Source organism: Sycon ciliatum, chromosome 12, assembly GCF_964019385.1.
Source record: "Sycon ciliatum chromosome 12, ocSycCili1.1, whole genome shotgun sequence".
NCBI classification, from domain to species: domain Eukaryota; kingdom Metazoa; phylum Porifera; class Calcarea; order Leucosolenida; family Sycettidae; genus Sycon; species Sycon ciliatum.
The window spans coordinates 7,292,246-7,309,745 of NC_088654.1; positions in this window are offsets into that span (position 1 = coordinate 7,292,246).

The following is a 17,500-nucleotide window of genomic DNA, read 5'->3' on the forward strand; positions in this document are numbered from 1 at the left end:
TTTGAGTTTGCGAAGCGTCCCCGTCCTCGGCTTCTTGCATCGTCCAGTACGCAGAATGAGAGGCCGCGTCGTGGGTGACGGATTACTCTCCCGCGTCTTCATCTCCACGACACGTCGGCAGGAGAACCGAGCTATCCAAAAACCGCCAATGTCAAAACAAATCCGCAAGTCCACTAGTAGTGCCTAGTGGCTGAGCTTCTTCCTCAAATCTTGTCTCGACTCGAGCACGCGCTGCGAAGTCATGGTCAAATTGCTTATTTTTTTACTCGATTGTGCATGATCGCGTCCCATTTTTCCACTCCGAAAGGCATTATTTTTCAGAAAAAAATTCGGAAATCCAACATGGCGCTAACCGTCGCGAACCTCCTTAAGTGGATTTCGTTGCCCGGGCTGCTCGTTTTTCGCTTGCAAAAGGACATAGCCTCATGCAAGAGTCTGGAACCCTGCATACACCGTATTACACGAGGTCTGGCAAGGCCCACATTGACTGTATACAGTTATGTACATGTAGCCACGGTCTACGACTTGCGATCACAAATACATCTACTATCTGGAAGCCGAAGGACTCTAACGACCGTTAATACGTCCTGACGGATAAGGTCGGCCGTGACCGTGTCGCTGATCTCATTATGTTTCAGCGACAGGAAGCTATCTGTTGGATGATGGTCTCAACTTCAAAAAATCAGCAGATTCTGCTCGCGGCAGTGAAATTGGAAGAACCAAACAAACCTTCTGGCAGGCACTTCCTTGAATTCTGCTCCGTTTCTGTGTCCACATACCGAACATGCATGAAACATACCTGAAACCGCAGCGCTAGATTTATGGTCTTACATGTACTCCCAGCCCCCCCCCCCCCCCCCCCCCAACACACAATTGCCTGTATTAGGCATTGGCGGATAATGCTCGAAAAGGTGGCAGATTCTGCTCGAAAGGCAGTGAAATTGGCAGAACCATACAAACCTTATGGCGGGCAATTCCTCGAATTCTCCTCCATTTCTTTTAATATCCACATACCAAACATGTATGAAACTTACCAGAAAAAGTACCGAATTCTGCCAATTTTTTCTGCTGGCATTATCCGCATATGGCTAGCCTGTATGCTCCATGGTGACACAGTAGTTACCCGGCGCTCTTCCCTTGGTGCTATCCATCTCCCATTACGTTGAATCCAGGCCCTCTATTTGTTCGGAAAGTTTCGCATGGTAAGAACATCCACGGTCTACACATACTGATGATTGCTTTACTTGGCATGAATCTCCGGAAAGGACTCAGTCTCAGTGCAGTAGGCTTTACCGGAGTTTTCTGCCAAGTAAAGGAACACGAATCTCCTGAAGAGTCATTTTTTTACTCAACACGACTGATCCGTGACACGGCATGGGGCTGTGTTCCCAAAATAGTACTGGGGCCAATTCAAAAAATCGACCTCTACAATACATGCCTTGACACATGTTGGCTAACAAGGATTTTTTGGTGTTATTTGATAGATAATGTCTTCAAGAGTATCTTGGCCCAGTATGGCGTGTCCAATCGCGTCCAAAGGTCCCGAAATCACCCTCGATAGGAATACAAAATTGCCGAAAAAACTAAGTTCTCATCGGCTATATTCAAGCATTTTCAAGACTTTCTCGGTACTATATTGACTGGACCTGGGAGTTTTTACTCTTTTATGTGCCAGGAGCTATAGTAACACCGTACATACACAGGATGCGAACCGACGCGTACACTGATTTTGTGCGAGAGTTGGAAAGATTGAGCATCAAGTAGTGTAGTTGTGACATACCAGAAATGTGTTACCTCGTTTGGACACTTTCTTCAAAGTTTTGCATTGACTCGCTGGCGCTTTTGCTGTCGGAACGTCCACGAATGGATCGATGCTAAATTCAGCAGAACCTTCATTACAATGTCATCTTGGCTCCCCGGAAAAGTAGGCATGATTCCAACAAGGAGCAGCACAACAATTATGTGTGGAAAGCAGGGGAAAGTCATCATAGCTTGCCAAGCCAGTTGTAACTATTCATAGGACTAATCTACAACTGTGGAAAGTTTCAGACCTGGCTAACTTCATCGGGCTGGAATAAAGGCATTTACTTTGTGAGTACTGCTGCACAGGAGGTGTTACAGTGGACGAGCATTTGATTCGAATCTACAAGAGCGGCTAGTGTTAGTACCATGATTTGAACACACCGACCGTGGTGATCAGCTACCATTTGCACAAAGCCTATTTACCAGCTCAACAGCTCTAGGACAACTGCCTCAGGAGTGCCATGCTGCAGTGAGAGGGAGTAGCTATGTGGTGTGTAGTGTTACAAAAACGAAATCCGAGTACCTGGAGGTAACCTATCCCAATATGCAACACCAGCAGTAGAAGAATCATTTCCTTGTCACAGAATTTGATGGCTGGGCCTAGGCAGTGTGAAACTACAGTTATACTTATAAAACACTAACTGCAAGAAAGAGTCCGATGTCCAATGTCATGGCTTGTCTCTCCTGAACTGATCACGGCACGTAGTTGATGCGATTCAAGAGCGGCGGTGAAGAGGGAAAACATGTTCATATAATACCTCATGTACTAGTGGCTAAAGAATTGTCCCTGACTGCAGAGCCAACAGTGATGGTGTAGGTGGCGGAGTAGAGATGGGCTCAGCTGTACGGCGTAGAGTTTCCAAAGCTCAGACGGAAGAACAACTTCAGTTAAAGTGAAACACATGGAAGCGAAAGTATTCGCATCACAATGTTGGGATCGATCAGCTTTTTAAACTGCAGCTATTCACCTGTGAGCGTTGTCCAACTGCAGCCTTGAAGTCTTTTCAAAGCATTTAAGTATAGTGACAAGCTAGCCGATGTTTGGACTGTTTTAATATCCACTAGTATGCAAAGGATTTTGGTATTTTCATTTTCATCATTTTTTCGTTACAGCACTGCCATCGCATACAAATAGTGTTGTCCTTCTTACATTGCTGCGAGATCTATCGTATTATCTACACGTACTTCGAGTAAATTAGTTCAGGTTGCAACTGTCCTATAGCACTTCTTTCCTTAGACTCTGACAGTTTCCTACATTCTTTTCCTTCTCCTGTTAGTACTTGGGTTACAATACCTATTCTCTCAGTTGAAGTGTAACGCCGAACCGTCTGACGCTTCTCTCGTGTTTGCAGTCTGATAATTATCGTAATGCATGCCTGTAAATAGTCTCATGTACCTGCTAGCTGCACATCCATGTACACGTACCTCAATGCTAACATTCGACGCGACATGTAATGTACAATCATGTACATGTACATGTACATGTCCAATAGCCAAGTTTCATTGCACTTTGGAAATTTTGTTTTGACACTGTAAAAGAACAGTACTTGTCGCCGTACTGTATCTACTGCTTATTCTGAGCAAAATGAGGTGCTACTTGGCCATATACATGTCAGTAAAAATGGATATAGGAGCAATTCTAGTTAGGTTGCCATGGTAATAACGGTCTTTTTCTATTTTGATGTTTTTCACCATGTTCGGACACAATTCGGCAATCGAAATATATTCCATCGTGTTCAGGAGGCAAAAACCATCCAGGAATGATCATAAAATCCATGTTAGCAAACATGTGTCAAGTAAAAGTGAGAAATTTCAAATGGGCCCTAGGACTAAAAATGCCAAGTAAAGCAATCAGTGGACATTATAGCGTGGACATTATAGCAGGCAGCCGACAGGCGTAGTGGGATGGTCTAAGACCATGATTGAGAAACAGACTGAGAGGGTACGAGTCGTACCAGGTTCCAGTCCTGCTTGAACGCAGAAGGAATTTTTTCCAGCCGTGCTGCGACCCACAGTGAATTGGGAACTCGTGGTCTGGCACGAGGGTGATATGGATGCAGCTAATGGGATTTCGGTCTTTGACCACTTGGTGGTGGGTCTGATCTACTCACCTCCCACTAGGCTCCGGCAGATAATGCTCGCGAAATCATGGAATTATGCTTTCATGGATTCTCGCAGTATGCTCGCAAAATCCTCATATTATGCTTTGGCACGCGGGAATACATATTCACTTTGTTGTACTTATTGAGCCTCACAGTTTGGAAAATTGTACCTTTTCGGACTTGAAAGTGGCCATAACTACAACAAAATATATGAGCATCCCCATACCAATGTGGCCATGCATGCTAGAGATCAACATGGAAAGGAGAAAACATGACTTCTTCTATTCATTAGTTGACTTCTTTTGTAAACGAATTTTTCATTGCCAAATTAGTTTGAGATGCCTTTGAAAATTATAATGTTCACCTGTCTTCGCAATCGTCATACTCATACAACCGATGTCACCCTCAGTCACCCTGCGAATAATCAGCTCATCTCTCCTGTAGGTCCACCACTCCTTCCATCATGACCGAACATCAACTATACCTCATTTTTTTTAATTCTTAGAGCAATAACCATAGCCTGCACAGTCGATGGTCTCCTCCAGCGCGCTTCTCCGCACACCTTGTAGTAGACTCTACCTTCGCGGAAAAGTTATGACTATGTACTGTACAGTGTAGTTTGTGAAAATGAAGAAAGTTGCGATTTCATCCAAAACAACAAAAAGTTGCGAAAAAAGTGGCGAGCATCTTTGGGAAAGAGCTACACATACATGTACATGTACATGTACTCTGAACCCTTTACCATGCAGACCACCAGCTGGGCCTTGACGGATTTAATATGCTAATATTTTTGTGAAATTATACTTTTCGCATTGCTGAAAAAATTGCAGAATTATGCTATTTTTATGCTAAAAGTTATCAAAAGCGGGATTCACAGTATGCACACATACCGGTATGCTGCTAATGCATTATTACCACCATATTTATCAACCATTATTATTATTTAAAATGCAATACAACATACACTGGAGAAGAAATCAGGAAAATAAAATATGAGCTCAAAAATGGAACGAAAAATAGCAAATAGAATCAAAACTCACGATGGAATCAAACTCATGATGGAAACTACAACCCAATGTTCCCAGTAAAAAGGCAACGCCTGTTGGGAGTTCCCTAGTAAAATAATAAATTCTACTACTACTACTACTAATGAGTTGGAAAACCAACCACAGAATTAGATATTGGGAATAGAGTCAGACACAACAACCGAAATCAGTACACCAAAAATCTGTCCTACAAAAAACAAAGGAACAAGAAAAACAAGAAAGACGAAGTACAAAGAATCCCCAAAAAAGAGGGGAGAACGGGATGAAAGAGGACCGGAGAGCGGCAAACCCCAGGAGGACTTAGCGTCACGTAGTGGCGGGAATGCGGGCCTCCACAGAAACAGCATCCACATCCGCCGCCAGACCAGGTGCACGGAATGCACGGCGACTCCCACGAACCATCAGGACGGAGTCGCGGACAAGGCTGAAAGCCAGGTCCGTCCGCAGCTTTCCCATCACGAGGGGATAAGGCTGCGAGAGCTTGGTGGAGAGCTTCGTTCCGAGCAGCTTCAGGAACCGGGTGGCCTCCTTCGCCAGGGCACCAGCAGAAGACAGGACGATCGGGGTGAACGACGCGTGCTCAACTTCCCGGATCCGGGCACCGTATCATCGCGTATGCCGACTGCTTCTGACGCTCGTGCCATTGGAACACCTCAGCCAGCGGGCGAGATCGGTACGACTGTGCGTTGGGATAGAACACCCTTACATCAAAAAATGCATCAGTCTGTACCGACCAAAACCCCCTGGCCTTGATGTCCGGTCTGGCGTCGTCCGCAGTGAGCAGGGCAGGACCATGCATTATGGTTCTGTGCAAAATAACAAGGGAATTATTATTTTTTTGTAGAGGGCGTTGTACTGTAGTAGCAAAAGTTCAACGGGGTCAACGCACCGTCCGACCTAGCTACGACCATCTCTGATTGTAGTGGACTGGACATGTTATCAAGGGAGTCGTAAACCTACAACTTCCTAGTGCATCTACTTGTACTTGCACTTGTAGAACATGTACAACTGTATGGAATTTGATGCGAACAGGCGGATTATTACAATTTTATGCTATTCGTATGCAATTTGCCTCGAATTATGCGATTATTCGATTTTGGTAGGAATTATGCGAAAAATTATGCTAGCATAATCCGTCAAGGCCTACCACCAGCTTGATCAGGTGCATTGTACACAATTGTGGAGCCTACATACATGTACTAGAATTGTGGTACAATCATGTAGTTATGCTCCTACCTCCGAAGGGATGCTAAATTATGCTCCAAATTTTCAACCACCAAATTATGCCAATAATTATGCCGGCATAATCCGCCGGTGCCTACCTCCCACTAGGCATTGGCGGATAATGCTCGAAAAGGTGGCAGATTCTGCTCGAAAAGCAGTGAAATTGGCAGAACCATACAAACCTCATGGCGGGCAATTCCTCGAATTCTGCTCCATTTCTTTATCCACATACCAAACATGCATGAAACTTACCAGAAAAAGTACCGAATTCTGCCAATTTTTCTGCCGGCATTATCCGCAAAGGCCTACCTCCCACCGTTTAGGCGCTGCATCTGCGCCTTTGATCCTAGAGGGTGGTGGCGTTCCAGATGCGGAAAACTCGGCTTCCAGCCGAGTCTCACGCGAACCGTGAATTAATTTTTTTATTATACTTTATAGCGCAACTTGTAGTTCCTTGGTCCTTGGTCCTTTTTCCTTGGTCTTTTTTCCTTGGTCCTTTTTCCTTGGTCCTTTTTCTTTCTTATAAAGCAATCATGAGTAGACAATGTTCCTACAATGTGGAACTGCATGTATTTTTTAACTGATACTGAAAAACAACAACAAAAGTCCCGTGAATTATCGTAACGCTCCGATTCACCTGATAGGAAAGGAAAAGAGGGACACGTTACTACATGTACATGTACATAATAATAATAATAATAATAATTCTCGTCTACGTTCCAAAGGGAACTCACGACAATGGAGTGACAAAAAGCACCGCGGCAGAGAGAGAAAAGAGAAGATATGATATTTGACGAAAACAATCACGGTGTAGATTTCACATGAGTTCCAATACACCACATCAGCAAAGCTCTTTCTTAGAAAAATAAAAAATAAGATAAATGAAATGAAATCATTGGTCATCACAGTTAGTCCTGTGCGTCCACACCAAAATCACAGCCGGTCATGTGTGTTCTCACCACCGCAGAACAAATGTTACTCCACTTCTGCCGGTCAACTGCACAACTTCTTAGGGTTTCGAGGTGCCGGCTCGTCTTCAATGCGACGGCGGTGAACTTGACGTCTTGCTGGAGGGTGGTGACTAAACAGGACCTTGGAGCTCCCCTCCTGTGCCTCACAGTGTCCTCCATTGATGCGTATGCAATCATTGCTTGATTGCCTGGTGTCGATGATGGCTGGCGTAGGATGTGTCCAAGCAGACGCCATCTCGCTCGCTTTGCCATAGCGGATATTGGCTCAGTGTGAGCAAGCTCATACAGGTCATCATTCGACACGACACGAGGGTAGAATATACCAAGCATATGCCGAAGTTGCTTGCGATGGATCTTATCCAGGGAGTCTTCCAGTTCCAGTACCTTAGAGAGGCCTGCGCAGCCAATATTGTACGTGAGGATAGGAAGAACGTATGCGTTGTAGAGTAGTACCATGGTGTTAGTTTGTAGATGTTGCCGCCGAAACCAGATCGCCTTCATTCGACCAAATGCCACAGCAGAAAGACCAATCCTGCGTGTCACATCTTGTGCAGTGCCAAACAGAGAGCCCAGAGTCCTGATGCTTCTCCATTGCTCTTGACCACGGTGCACTGTTGTTTCTGAAACTGGTTCAAGGTACATCCTGACCCATTCCGTTTTAGAAACATTACAGAGTGCAGAAACAAAAATGCTCGAACGCTAAGAAAGATCACTTCAGGTTCCTAAATCAACAACAGTTTGCGATACTTAGAACTCATTGTGTTCCCGTTACCCTCTGTTCTTTGCCTGTTCATGTACATGTACATCACCTTAGGAGAAGGCACGAGCGCTTGGCCTTAGTATGAAACTATTTCAAAATGTCCCCGGCAGTGTTGAAGAACGTGAAGTGTGTGCTCTATGTTGGTGTTCTTGTTTTAGACGTACCCCGCTACACGTACATGTAGCTGTAGTACAACAAAGGCAGAAGAGACGCATAGACCACCGGCTACTACCGCTAGGTCATTGTTGCAACGCTGCGTTCCATGCACATAGCAAAGCTATTAAAGGCAATCCTCAGACAACTGATGATCTGTACATCATGTACATGTAGATGTGCACTATTTTGTATGTACATGTACATGTACATACACGTGCATTGCACATGATTGTATGCTATTTCTTCAAGATCGCTGTGTTCACCAAGACCCCTCTTGCTCCAGCGGTTGTTCCGTGCCTCCTTGTATGGTCTTCTTAGCGCCATCCCACTAGTAGTAACAACGTCTGAACAAGATACTGCTCGTCTGAAGCTTAGCCTCCCTCACGCAATCTCCAATGTTGGTCTGTCGCTGTCCTTATTTGGTGGCAGTAAGAATAGCCACTCTATCGGCAGCACCAAGCAGCTACAATGCGTGAAGCGTGTGAACACATACATGTACACGCGACATGTTACTCAAAACCACAGGATTGCTGTTCACCTATACCTAAACCAGCGTCAACACTCATTATGTTCTATCGGCATTACTTACAGTACATAGTGATAAGAAAGAAAGAAAGAGAGAGAGAGAGAGAGAGAGAGAGAGAGAGAGAGAGAGAGAGAGAGAGAGAGAGAGAGAGAGAGAGAGAGAGAGAGAGAGAGAGAGAGAGAGAAAGAGAGGGAGGGAAAGAGAGGGAGGGAAAGAGAGGGAGGGAAAGAGAGGGAGGGAAAGAGAGAGAGAGAGAAAGAGAGAGAGACAAACAGACAGACAGACACAGATAGACAAACAGAGAGACCTAAACAGAAATGGACACACTTGGAGACATGGAGAGAGGCGGCCACAAAAATAGAGAAGAAGCAGGCGAGAATATGCGTGTGTACACTCAATCGCACTCGCAGGAGTTGGGCACGTGTGTGTGGTGTGCGTGCGCGCGTGTGCGCATATTGTGCGTATGTTTGTGTGGGTGTGTGTTCTTCATTTCCAGTGCGCGTGCGTCCAAGTTAACATAAACTAAGGAAGCTGGTTTCGTGTGTTCGTGTACCGAGACTCGAGAGCGTGACGGCGATACAATGACGTATAAGTGACTACGCGGAATGGAGGGACGAGATCAGGTGAAGATAACCACACGATTGTATAGTAAGTAAAGTACTAGTACTAGTACCTGACTTACATGTACATGTAGTTGCTAGATCAGTAGAGGCATAGTTGAACTACATCATTTCCATGATTACATGACCTACAGTTACAATACGTACAGGTTCCTGCACGAGTATGAGGGCAGTACCGCGGAATCCTGCCCGCGCCGCGATAGCGGCAAGGGCTGGATGAGCAGCGGTGCTGACCGAGTATGAGTGACTGGAACGTGTTTCCCGTATGCACCCAAGCCAAGGAGATCACTCACAATCTTTGACGTTTGAGTTTACATGAACCATTCTGTGACTTGACACGAGTCCTGTATGGCTGTATGAGGCTGTGTCAGTGTGAGCTGAGTGAGAGTGACTTCGACAACCGGACACGGACTACAGACTCAGTACACGACTTTTGCATGTACTTTCAGACCACAGAAGCTTGTCATTGAAATGGTAGACTCATGAGTGGATTCTGTCCACTGCCCGTCGTCAAGTGACGACGGGCAGTGGATTCTGTCCACTGCCCGTCGTCAAGTGACGACGGGCAGTGGATTCCGTCCACTGCCCGTCGTCACTTGACGACGGGCAGTGGAACTAGTTCCATCACCATTCATCAGGCAGGATCGCGCTTTCCAGCCCGCGTAATTTGATCTGTCATTGGTCGACTCCAAGGCGACAGTCATGTGACATACGGGAAACCGTGCTTTGCACTCACTCAGCCTGCTAAACAAGACAGTCCAAGAGCACATGACATGGACTAAGGGCAAGGCCCGTGTATGGCCATGGCAGTATGGGGATTACTCGTTGTACCGGTATTCTTGCAGCATGTACAATGTATGTATGATTGTGTATTGTATACTGTAGCAGTGGCCGCATACTGTCATGTACATTGTCAGTGTGCACATGCGCGGCACACTGCTTCCACTCGTACATGTACATGTACATGTAGATCTACTCTGACGTCCTAGTATTATTTTTGGACCCGGAAGGCACGTGACCTGTGAGTGTGGGCCAAGTCTCTACTAATGCTATACAGCGTGAGTATTACCATGATTACTGGGATTACTGGCTGCATGGGGAAAAAAATCGATAGCATGGTCAGTGGGTGGTATGGGTTATGCAGCCAGCAGTGCAGTACCGATGTCGATGATTAGCTGCAGGAAGTGGTCGTAAAGGATGAACCATTGAGCGCCAACGAGCTGAAAGGGTGAGAGGCGCACCATCCGTCAGAGTGGAGCCCCAGACGGAACGCGCAACGACGACCATGATGCATCATAACGAACGACGTACCCTGTATCATCTCTAGACGACGACCCTGCTGGAGTGCTGCATCTTCAGCCCAAACCTGCACTTATTTGCAAGGGCTTCATCCTGACGACCCTGGTCCGTCTTGAGGGTTCTGCATCTGCTCAGTGAAAACTGAAATCCGATCGAGCGAGTCAACGCTTCGTTGACATAGAGATTTCTCTCTTCTTTCTCACCAACTCTCCTTCCCGGTAACACAATACCATTTTCGCTGCCTTGTCAAGTTGTCATTGAGTATTTGTGCTCGTTTTGGATTTGCGAACTCAAATAAAATATACAAACAAACAAACAAACACACAAACAAACAAACAAATGCCGCACTGGGAGCTCTACAGCCCGGTGAACACTGAGATGTGAACTGGGTGCAGTTCTCAAATTCAAACGACCTGACCCATGTCACGTGACTGGATTTCATTGAGTAGCACTGTGCAATGCCGGGTTGTGTAGTCTGCAGTCATAGCGGAATGGGAGCCCTACTACAGTCAACTAATTACTTCGCTAATAACGACTGCGGATATAACGACAATTCGCGAATAACCACAGAATTGCCATGCCCAGAGCAAACCCCCATCCCACTGTATAAATACATTATAATGAGACTTCGGATATAACGACACTTCGCGAATAAGGACACCTTTTTGATGCCCCGCCGAGGGTCGTTATAAGCGAAGTTGACTGTATATCTAGTGACTATCTACTCTACGCCGACGACACCTGCCTATCAAAGGCTGCAGAGTGTCCAACATATCGAGCATGCTGAGGGTTTTGCCAGAAGATTTCGCCTCTCTTAAATCATAAAAATATTTTGATGGTCGTGGCCTTCTGGTAAACCCGAAGAAAACCGAACTCCGAGGCTAATCATCCATCGTGCCAGTGACTCAATTCCGGTGACTGCATCAGTGCTGTGCGACACGACAGTCATCACCCATCACCCACATGTATGCATCTTGGGCTCCACATCGATGAGTACCTGACCTTCCGACCCCATATCCTACATGTATATAGAAGTCCATCGAACCGTCCACTCAGCAAACCTGCAAGAAAGCACCACTCCCTGCTCAATACACAGTATTTCGTTTCTGGAAACGGAGCGTCTCTGTAAGTTCGTATCCCTGGTGATGTTTGTGCCTGGAGAGCACTATTATAAGTGGTGCTCTTCAGGCACAATCTTCCTCAGCCTACTCAAGCTCAACTGATGAGGGGGGAATTCCCCGAAACACTGTGTATTGAGCAGGCAGTGGTGCTTTCTTGCAGGTTTGCCGAGTGGAAGGTTCCATGGACTTCCCTGGAACTCAGGAAGAAGCGGGTGAAGAGGGAGCTTGCTCTCCGGAGAACAAACAAAGACGGACAAAGACGAGGAGCTTTGTGTTAAACATGGTGTTAAACATGTCCTCCAGGGTGGTGAGACGGAGGTGTTGAAAGGTCAGGCTGGTGCGCGACCATGGTGGCAGACCGAAGAATCCGCGGCTAGCGCACTTCGTTAGCCGTGTCAGGGGCTCCATATTGCCAATTTCTAGCGACGGATGAAACACGTTGGAAGCGTACGACAGCCTACCCTGGATCATCGACCTTTAGACTATGCTGATGGGTGCTTGGTTTGTCCGTTGGTATAATGCTGCATTCGAGATTTTGTTTAGGGTAGTGTTTGTTGAGCAGTCGTCGATGCCACTTGTCTAGCTTATCACTGAGGTTCTTGGTCAGCGTCCACAGACTGCAATTCTCGAGCACCACTGGAATTTTTTTACTAAGGCCACAGCTTCCAATCATGACATGCAAAGCAGCGAATAATGAGTACGCTGAAGAAGACCATGATTGAGAAACAGAGGGTACCAGGTTCAAGTCCTGCTTGGAAGCGGATTTTTCCAGCCGTACTGCGACCCACAGTTAATTGGGAACTCGTGGTCTGGCACGAGGGAAATATGGATGCAGTTAATGGGATTGATTTCGGTTCTCGACCACTTTGTCGCGGGTCTGAACTACTCGCCTTCTACCGCTTAGGAGCTGCATCTGCGCCTTAATCCTAGAGGGTGGTGGAGTTCCTACGGATGCGGAAAACTCGGCTTCCAGCCAAATCTCACGCGAACCGTGAATTTTTTGGAACATGCAGAAACGAGACTGGAGGTTACTGATAGAGTGATAATGGCGCGAACGGTAGCTTTAGTAACTTACTTTGTCAGTAACTCACTAACTGTTATTGTAGGCACCACGCCCGTGTTTTCATCCATGGCCCCGCCAATGGGCCGCCATGACCCCTGCACTGCACGCAGCGCTGCACCAACTCAATAATTGATGTCACTGACAACTGTCTGTCGCTCAGTCTGACGCACTCACAGTCACACGCCCTGCATGCATAGGGAGTGACTACATGATTGTGCCCGTCCGTCTAACACTATCACACTCACAATCACACTCACAATCACACTCACATACACGTACAATCGTGGCCAAAGAATCCGACATACCGTAGCACCGGGTTTCCATTCACTCATATCATGTCATGGACGTTCCAAAACCCATCCCATCCCAGGGCCGTCGGCGTAGCGGCCGCATGAGCCTTGTGACCTCTATCGGTACGCGGGTCGGATTTGTTTGGTCACGACAGTAGGTGTAATCTACTCGACACAATCATTCCTTATTAGGAGAATTGAAATAGAGACGTGGAAAACAAATACGGTAGATGGAGCAGCAATGCAATGTCGTCATAGTAACTGATGGATGATGGAGGATTAGTGATGATGGCGAGTCCCCTGAAATCTGATGACGACGAGTATGTACCACAAAGTCGCAATAGGGACGATTGCAAGAACGTCGCCCAGTCAAGTAATGGCACGCCTCCCGAATGTGGATGCACGTCAAGGTGACCGAGGAGGCAAGGCATGGGACACTCCTCAGCGCAAACTTCGCGCGATAAAGAAATGAATTCGCAGCTCCGACGATCTCCTTGGTGCGTCCTCACTGTAAGGACGCGGAGACCGTTTTGTCAACTGCGCTTCATGGCCCTGGTAGTAATACTACAAAGTGAAGTAACAGTTGACGTCTTCTTCACCGAGAGAGCGCATGTACATGTACATGTACAAAACCTCTCTTAAAAAAACCCAACCAAAACCCAACCAAAACCCAACCAAAACCCAACCAAAAACCAACCCGTTCACAATCGTTGCGTAGCGCTCTCTACGTGTGAGCTCGCACTTGTACAGCCCTTGTACAGCCCTTGTACACGCCTGAGTCCATTCCCTACGCAGCCAACATTGTCTATTTACTATTGCTTTTCACTATTGCTTTTCATATTATTTTAGTTCAGAGTGTAAATGGCTCCTTCGCATACAAGTTACAATTGAGGCTTGGGTGAGCACTCTTTTTGGCTAGCGTCAACGTTTCTTCCCTCGTGCAAAGCAGCTCGCTGTTCTTCTCACAGTTCGAACGCTCGGCCTGCGATGAATTGAGACATTAATAAAAAAAGGAGGTTTTTGCTCACTAGATTTCATTGTAGCCGTTAGGGCCGGGATGGGACTGAGCTCGACTGATGATGAGAGAATCAGAGAGATGCTTGACCTGAATCACACCTACAAAGTCATGGGTAAGTGCCAGGTTCAAGGGACCACGAATTAGGGTCCAGCGGATTCTGCCGGCAGAAAAATTGGCAGAATTCGGTACTTGTTCTGGTAAGTTTCATGCATGTTTGGTATGTGGATAAAGAAATGGAGCAGAATTCGAGGAATTGCCCGCCATAAGGTTTGTATGGTTCTGCCAATTCTACTGCTTTTCGAGCAGAATCTGCCACCTTTTCGAGCAGAATCCGCCGGTCCCTACCACGAATGCAGGATCATCATTTTGGGTTTTGACGTTCAGGTAACGTAGCAAACAAGTCATGTACGTGTACTTCAAAATTCCATGTATTACAGATGAGCAGAGTAGATCAGTAATGGCGTTTAACACAGTAAAACATCTAAACAACCCGGTACATGTATTCGTTTTACAAACGAAAATCCAGGGAACAAAAATAAATCTGAACTGGATTCGTTTTTAAGACTCGGGTGCAGAACCGAGAATTAGGATTGAAAAAAACAACCAACATGTTACATATCAGCATCCGTAGTTTGTATCCAAACGCTAACAGTTATAGTTTCCTTGGAGACCAGAATGAAATAGCACTGAGAAAAATAACACACTTTAGGCTGTTCAACATCATCGTGAAAGTTATAAGCAAGATAGCGTGGAGTCAGAAGGTGCAACAGTCAGTAGAACACCGACTGATGTGGTTTGTCGTGATGTACAGTAAAACCTGTCAAGGCGACCACTCGGATAAGGCGACCACCTGTCCAAGAAGTAGGCCTTGACAGATTATGCTAGCATAATTTTTCGCATAATTCCTACCAAAATCGAATAATCGCATAATTCGAGGCAAATTGCATACGAATCGCTTAAAATTGGAATAATCCGCCTGTTCGCATCAAATTACATACAGTTGTACATGTTCTACAAGTACAAGTAGATGCACCAGGAAGTCGTAGGTTTACGACTCCCTTGGTAACATATCCAGTCCACTACAATCAGTGACGGTCGTAGCTAGGTCGGACGGTGCGTTGACCCCGTTGAACTTTTGCTACTACAGTACAACGTCCTCTACAAAAAATTCCCCTGTTATTTTGAACAGAACCATTATACCTGTACATTAGCAGCATACATGTATGTGAGCATAATGCGGCATAATATGATAACTTTTAGCTTAAAAATAGCATAATTCTGCAATTTTTTCAGCAATGCGAAAAGCGTAATTTCACGAAAATATTAGCATAATCTGTCAAGGCCTACCAAGAAGACCACTGAAACCAGGATCAAGGGATGCTATTTCCAGTCAAATGACCCTGGATAAGGAGACCACCTGGTAACAGAGACCACGTTTTGAAGGTCCCATGAACGGTAGTCTTAGACAGGGTTCACTGTATTAGCTTGCTTTCGTCTTGAGTCCGCTCACCTTTCCCCTTTCTCATGACATTTCATAACGAAGAACCTTCCAAGTTGGAAGGCTGCTGGCTTGCGCATACTTCAAGTACAAGACGTGATAGAGCTCATCATCAGGTTGTTGAATGTCAGTACCGCATGCGTCAGTATTGTGCTAACTGTTGCACCTTCCACAATATAATATTGCTTAGAACTGTTAGTAGAAAGAGAAAGGACCAAAGAGCTACACGTAACTCGTTACTCTATTTGTTACGCTATAATTTCCTTTCAAATCATCCTTGGCTCTCCATCCGAGTAATAAAATAATGTTAGAGTTGAACAGACACTACGGGAAACATGTTGGTTCTCTCTTTTAATTAATTGTATTTGTTTCACACCAGTTCACAACGGACTTTTGTGGTCAGTCGGAGTTTCATGGCTAAATGGCCAAACATCAGACAAAAGTCATTTTGCGATGACGCTCCAGGCAACAACAAAACAAGGTCCTGCTCTAACCCTTGACGGATGATGCCCGAACAATTGGCACATTCTGCTCGAAAAACAGTGACATTGGCAGAACCATGGGGCTCCCCGGTAGTACATGGGGTACTGCAATTGCCTGCGACCCGAGAGGTCGCGGGTTCGAGCCCCGCAGTCGCACATCTGACTGCAAAATCCCCACGACGCAGCTCACCAGATCAAGGTGTGGGTCCTCTGCACTCAGTAGAGTCAAGTCGAGCGAGCTGCAACTCCCGGTGCCGAAAGGCGGGCTAACGCCCCTACATGGCTACTTCCCCTTGTCTAACCCCCAAGACGAAATGATAGTACCCGACTGGCCGAAATTGAAAAAAAAAAAACCGTATGGCAGGCACCTCTTTGAGTTCTGCTCCATTTCTTTATCCACATACCAAACATGCATGAAACTTACCAGAAAAAGTACCGAATTCTGCCAATTTTTCTGCGGGCAGAATTCGCCGGACCCTAGCCTGGTGCAGCCCCATTGTTTATTACTGTAAAGAGTGCCAAGTGAAGATTTCCATTGTTTTGACATCCCAGTCCCCAATGCTAGGCAGGTCAAAGCCCCTGCTGACGTCAATGGTAGTGCCACACTGATTGACAGCGGTTTTCAGTCTTCGGACGTGCTCCGTGCGCGTTCCGTTGCGCCATCCTAGCACGACATCTTGCATACTAAACTGATCCAGGCGACGTAAACGCGCACACGACCCACGTCAAGAACGGTTTCGTGTGTAGCGTCACGACCTAGTGCCTTGGTTTGAATTTAGATAGTCGATGTGTGACTCACGGCTTGAAATACTAATCACACAAGTAATAGTTTCGTTGTTCTCCTTCTGGTCTCTAATGTTACATGACATTGTATGGTTTGGTTTGGAATTGCAGTAAAACCTGGTGTAAGCGACCTCTGCCGGGGCTCTGGGTTTAGCGACCACATGCTCTTAAATTAAAAACCGTTTTTCCATGCACCGACAGTTGACTACAAGGTGAGTTACATGTACATTGTATGACTCTTGGGAAGGCTCCACGTGGCTGCATTGTCGGATCTGCAAAGACCTGAGCTGGGCCATGGGCGGTAGGCCTTTCCGGATTATGTGTTTGCATATTTTTGCATTTTGGGGGTCAAAATGCATTTTGTCCATTTTGACCCACTTTGGGCCAGGGAGTCGTAAAATACCGGTATTTTACGACTCCCTGCAAGCGATAGGTACTTCACGATCACCATGAATGATCACCATGGTGCCAAATGTCACGCGACTACCTGTCGCCATTTTGTTACCATGGCAACGGTGGCATTTTTTGTGCTTTTTGGGTATTTTTTTGCATTTTCTTTAGAAAAAAATTTGATTTATAGGGGTTTTTCAAAACACTTTCCATTTCCATTTTAGACCAAGAAAAAACGCATAATCCGGAAAAGCCTAATGGGCGGGCCGCGGGTTGCAGAGTCTGTAAACGTTGCAACGACATCACGTGTCATGTAGTTTTTCAGACTCCAGTCAAAGCTTTCCCCAG